The 6041-nt window shown below is 41.4% G+C and overlaps 1 non-coding gene across 1 annotated transcript; it reads right to left on the bottom strand.

Moving 5' to 3' along the window:
* Positions 1 to 2674: 2674 nt before the first annotated feature.
* Positions 2675 to 2746, bottom strand: trnae-uuc (transfer RNA glutamic acid (anticodon UUC)). The gene has a single exon. It is a non-coding gene; the product is annotated as a tRNA-Glu (tRNA).
* Positions 2747 to 6041: the final 3295 nt, after the last annotated feature.

The raw sequence follows: 6041 nt of genomic DNA, 5'->3' as shown, positions 1-6041 counted from the left end.
TGTTCAGACTCAAATCAAAGACACTGATGTGTCTTTGATTTGTCTTTGAATAAAATAAAAAAGAAAGCAACCTGTTTCCAGCCGACACTAAAGAATGATGGAGCAGCAGGAAACAGACCAGGTCAAATAGAAAACAGCTGATTTATTCATCTGACTTGTAGAATAATGTCAATGATTGAATTGTTTTAAATGTCTGGGAATGTGGAACAACTACATGCAAAATAAATGAAATAAACAAGGCCACATGCTGATTATGTGTGACTTGATTTGATGGATTTATTCTTCCTGTTGTGTCTGTGTTTAAACTCCTAATTAAAAGGTAAAGTTTCCATCCACTAAAAGTTCTGTTGTTGCTGCTGACAGACTCAGATTATTATTCTAAGTGTCTGACAACATTATGGGATGGATCCCTACAGAGATAGAACTTTTATTAAAGAGTAAGATCCTTTTCGTTTACGGAGTGTCTATTTGCACCCCCGGTACGAATAGCCTCGGCCACACAGCTGAGCTATTCACACCCTGTGATGTAACAACAAAAACACGTTGCTCGTGTGCATCAAAATCATGGCGGACGTTCATCTTCCATGACAGCAAAAACTGGAATATTAGGAAAGTTTTGTCTCTGAAGTTTATAACAATTGAATTTCTAGCGGAAAATGGACACTACAGTTGCGCTTTCTGTCTTCAGTGAAAGCATACCACCATTAGTTTATTAGTTAGTATCTATTTTTTGTATACAATATGGTTACCTAACAACCGAGTCTTGAAGACACCAAGTCATGAACAGTTGTAAAGCATTCTGAAAGAACTGCAAGCTGAGTGATTAGAATGCTTACCTTTGGTATGGGAGTTAGGAGTTCAATGCCCCTCTGAGGTGATCTTGTTTTTGAAATTTTGGATTGGATCATTTCCATGCAATTGCGCAAGTCAGGGCCTGCGTTTTTTTGCAGGGTGGTAGGGGAAGACTCATGAATATGCCTGCTCTGGTTGGGTTGGTTAGGTTTAGGCAAGAGGAGTGGGATTGGTTATGGTTAGGGTAAGAATGTCAGGGCGATAATATTCCAAAAAGGTGTAATACACGAGTAGTATGGATAACTGTGTAACTATATGCCAAGGCACTTTAAATGCACAGGGGTGCAAATAGCATACATTGATATTTGTACCAGACGGGGTATTAATAGAACACATTGCTGTGTGCACCGGCGGGGTACGAATAGCATTCATTTCTAATTGAACCAGGGTACAAATAGCATACACTGCTAATTGTACCATGGGTGCAAATAGCCTCACCCTTTAGTTTAACATCAAACAGCCCCGAAATCACCATCACCAAACCAACCAGACTCCATGTAAATAATCAGGACTTTTAGCATGTATAGAGCCAGCATATCTCCACCAGACTCCATGTAAATAATCAGGACTTTTAGCGTGTATAGAGCCAGCATATCTCCATCAGACTCCATGTAAATAATCAGGACTTTTAGCATGTATAGAGCCAGCATATCTCCATCAGACATTTTTACATTAATTCGGAATAAGTGGTGCCCAAAAGGTCTTGGGTGCTCCACCTAATAGTAAGTCTGGATCAATGCCAGATAACATGGAGTTAGAGCAGGTTGTTTGCTGGGAGAACCTGCATTGGCAACATTCAGATGAAGTAGAGAAGGACAGTTTTTATTCATGCAGGACTAGAGTCAGATTTTCAACGTACATTTGCCAGCTGAATGTTGATTCTCATACCGGGAGTTGAATCCAGAACTTAACAACGTGTGGACCGACCTTGTGTAGCTTTCGTTTGATGGATGCTTTAGTCTTGCAGCAACATGTGGACAGCCCATAATGAACGGAGGTTCTGCAACCACTGATTGTCTAGATTCAAATCCTTATCCATCTGCTTGTTTACCAGCTAAATACCGATACCCATACTAGGAGTTGAATTCGGGTCACCTGGGTGAAAACCAGGAATCCTAACCACTAGACCATATGGGACTGACTACTAATTAACAGTTACAGTTGCAGTTACTAGTTACTTCTTCCAAAAAGAAAAAAACTAAAACAGTATAGTATAGTATTAGTATATTTATCTTAGAAACACTCCTGGTCCTCCTCAGCTGTGAAGCCACGTACTTGTTGTCCAAGCCTGTGTTCTCGCTAGATAAATGTGTGCAGCATTCACTGTCCCATGGGAAATAATGCAAAGTAGAGCTTCATGCAGATCACCATGATAGATAACCAGATAACCAGAATTGTAAGTCAGAATGTAAACTGAGCCACAGATGATAAGCACAATTACATTAACCTAAAACTAACTTCATTAAAATGCCACAGCTCATACTAGTTTTTTTTATTATTAGAATATAGACATTAAGAGAATAAATCGTTATGCAAGTACTACTTTTAATACATAAAGTACATTTATCAGGTAATCAAGTATTTTTTACTTTAACTTAAGTAGGGTTGTCATTGTTGTACTTCTACTTTTACTAAAGTAAAAGTAAAATATATCTCTAGTTATTCGATTCAATACTTCCTCCACCACTGATCATCTGTTACCAACATCAAGCAGAAGCTCCGGGCTTTAGTCTTGCAGCAACGTGGACAGCCCGTAATGAACGATACAACCGATCTAGATTCAAATCCTTATCCTTCTGCTTGTTTACCAGCTAAATGCTGATTCCCATACCGGGAGTTGAACCCGGGCCACCTGGGTGAAAACCAGGAATCCTAACCGCTAGACCATATGGGAGTATTTAGAGTAAGTCACTCTAAAAAGTAATTAGTTACAGTTACTAGTTACTTACTAATAAACTAAATTAGTTATTCAGTTACAAATTATAAAAGTAACAAGATACTTCAGAAAGTAACTATTGTGTTACTTTCAAGTACATTTTTAAATGATCAAATGTGACCCCACCTCCACCCCTCTTTAACGGACCTTGAAATACATGTGCATGTTCAATTATTTATGATAAATCTGAATGTTATAATGAAATGGACATTTAATACAATACATTATTAACAGAAACAATGTACACAAATCTAAATTATTTTAATGTTGCTGTGGGACAAAGTGAGACTAGCCTCCAATCAAATACTATGTATGTAGATATTATGTTTAGTGGATCGATACAAATAACACAACTGACTCTCAGGAGACTGAGGTCTGTCTGTCAGGTAGTCAGTGATCCAGGAGACTGAGGACACACCGACACCCATCATCCGTGGCTTCTCACCTAGTAGCAGTGGCTGGATGGTGTTGAATGCACTTGAGAAATCAAACAATTCTCACAGTGCTGCCACCGCCATCCAGGTGGAAATGAGCTCGCTGCAGAAGATAGATGACAGCATCGTCCACTCCCAGACGAGGCTGGTAGGCAAACTGCACAGGGTCCAGAGAAGATCTCACCTGCGGGCTCAGGTAGGCCAAGACCAGCCTCTCCAGCACCTTCATCACGTGGGATGTGAGAGCCACTGGGCGGTAGTCTTTGAGGCCTGATGGAGTCGACTTCTGGCCACCTTCACACTGGCAGTTGACATCACCTCCGATACGGCTTTGAAACGACCGGAAGTCATTCATTTCCTCTGGAGATTCGCAGACCGCATGCAAATGGGTCCGAACAAGTGCAGTGGGAAAATAATCGTGTCAGTTGGTCATCTGGATGCGTTCAAAAAATGTAACTTCTGCAAAAGGCTACGGACGGTACCGATCGGAAGTTAGCGTTGCTATGGTACTGATAAACAAACTTGCTAATGCTAATTGGTTAGCTAGCAACAGACATCGAACTGTTGACATTATACCGCTATATGCCATTTAACCGACCTTACATGTCAACGTCCTGGGCAACTTTTCTCCACCCAGCAGCCTTTCTGTTTCGATCTGTATGAGAGAGGTCAGAGAGAATCGTACATTCAGACACTTATCACTCGTTCTAGTCTCTCTGCCATTTTTTTTCAGCTGCCAGTGTGAAGGCGGCATCAGGCTCAGGTTGAAGACATACTGGAGAACAGCAGACAGCTGACTGGCGCCGGTCTTCAGGACCCTGGGGCTGGGGAAGCCTCTCCAGCTGTCTCCTCACCTGGCCAGGTGTGAATGAAAAGCAGGGGGGGTGCTTGAAGTGCCTGTTGGGGGGCAGTTCAGCTTGTTTGATCTCCCATGGCTGCCTGGTGTTGGTCTTCTTCTACCCCTACCCCCGGTGATCTCTTTCATCCCGGACCACACCTCCCTCATACTGTTCTCCTGTAGACTGGCCTCCAGCTTCCTCCTGGAGGAGTTTTTACATTCCCTCAGTTTATCCCTTTAGTTTGTGCTGTACTCCCCTCAGCTCCTGTCTGTCCCAGGACCTGAAAGCTTTCTTCTTCTCATTCAGAAGAACTTTCAGGTCACTGGTGATCCACGGCTGGGGAGTGGGAAGGTAGCGTACAGTCTGGGGGGGCATGGTGACGAAAATTTTGACCCAGAAAAACTAAAAGGTGCTTGATGGTCGAGGGATAGACAACACGAGGATTAACAGATTTGTTGTGTCTATGTGTGTGTCTGTGTGTGTGTGTGGTTTTCATTGTCAGTGTGTCAGTGTGTGTCTCTCTGTCTGTTTGTGATTGTGTGTGTGTGTTAAAGTTAAGCTGTTTTTTTAATTTATTTACTATTCCTTTATTTATTTATAATTCTTTAAAATAAAAATGTCTTCCTTAAAGTCCTGTCAAGAACACATATTCTTTAGCAGGTTTCTACTAAAGTGAACACACCCTTTCCCACAGTTATTAAAACTTATAAATAACTTAAAAATAACTGATTTTTATGAAACAAGTTTGATACCAGCTCTCAGCAAGATGGCTGCAGATGGTAGAGGTGTGCTTGTGGCTCTCCAGGTATATGTATTTCTGGCAATTATTTTAAAACCAGATGGCCAGTGTTTGACACATTTTTCAAGTGTTAAAGTGAATCCTGACCCTTTGAGCCGGCAAACTGATGTCAAATACTCTGGATACGGGTCGCAGATAGAACTTTTGACGCACGGAAAGAACACGCACTTTTGATAGCCCCAGTGATGGTGAACGTAAACTCCCATGCTATAAACAACTGCAACAAAACAGAGACTTATAACAAAACCACAGCCAGCCGCTCCATAAGAATATAATATTCTGAAGTAGTCAAACTTCCTGTACATACACTCCCTCCTGCAGCACTGGTCTCCATCTCTGTTACTTCTGGTAATCCACATTCAGACCCACAGCACTCTTGTTGTTCTGGGTTGGTTAGTTCCATAGATTCGTTATCCATGTCTAGCTCTTCATCCTCCTCTTGCTCGTTTTGTTCTTCCTCATATTCCTCACTGTCCTGTCTTTCTCCCTGGTGTGCTGGCTCAGATATAGCGCTAACATGCTAGCTGTATTAGAGCTAATGCTAGCTGAAGCTGCACTTTTAGTTTAAAAACAAATCAGTCAGTTTGCAGCATTTTTCAACGTCGGCCAACAGTGCTCTCTTATATTTCTCTCTCTCTTTCTCTGCCCCCCCCTGTGTCGCTTGATGCCACGATTAATTTTTTTGTCAACAACTTCCAACCACCACAATGACGCAGATCATAGACACATAAAGACGCAGACGCGGTCTACTCGGCTCTACTTGATTCGGTCTTGAAATTCCCAGAAGGCATTGCTTCATTTTAACTTTTGCAAACAAATATTCAAATAAAAGAAATGCAGGTAGATTTGTTTATTTCAAACCATGCACGTTTACGTTTTTGAACATCTAATCTGAATAAGTAATTTTGCTACAAAACAATACAGACTGATGTAAAGGTTCGTGACTGTAGAGGGTAACCAGGGTAACCATGACTGTGATATTGAGAGACTCATATGTGGTATAAACACAAATCAGATTACATAACTAGTAGGTGTGAAGGATTTGGATACATTTGGCTATCGTTTAGCAAAATAACTTTGTTATTGATGCTTGAAAGGGGGCCGAGAGAAATTATATGGGCCGCAGTTTACAATTAAGTGGCCGCATGGATGTGTCAATCATGCGGCTCTCTGATTGGCCG

The sequence above is a fragment of the Perca flavescens genome, chromosome 8 (genome assembly GCF_004354835.1).
Source record: "Perca flavescens isolate YP-PL-M2 chromosome 8, PFLA_1.0, whole genome shotgun sequence".
NCBI lineage: Eukaryota > Metazoa > Chordata > Actinopteri > Perciformes > Percidae > Perca > Perca flavescens.
Note: the sequence above shows the minus strand (reverse complement) of the source record. Positions and strands in the feature narration are given on the sequence as shown.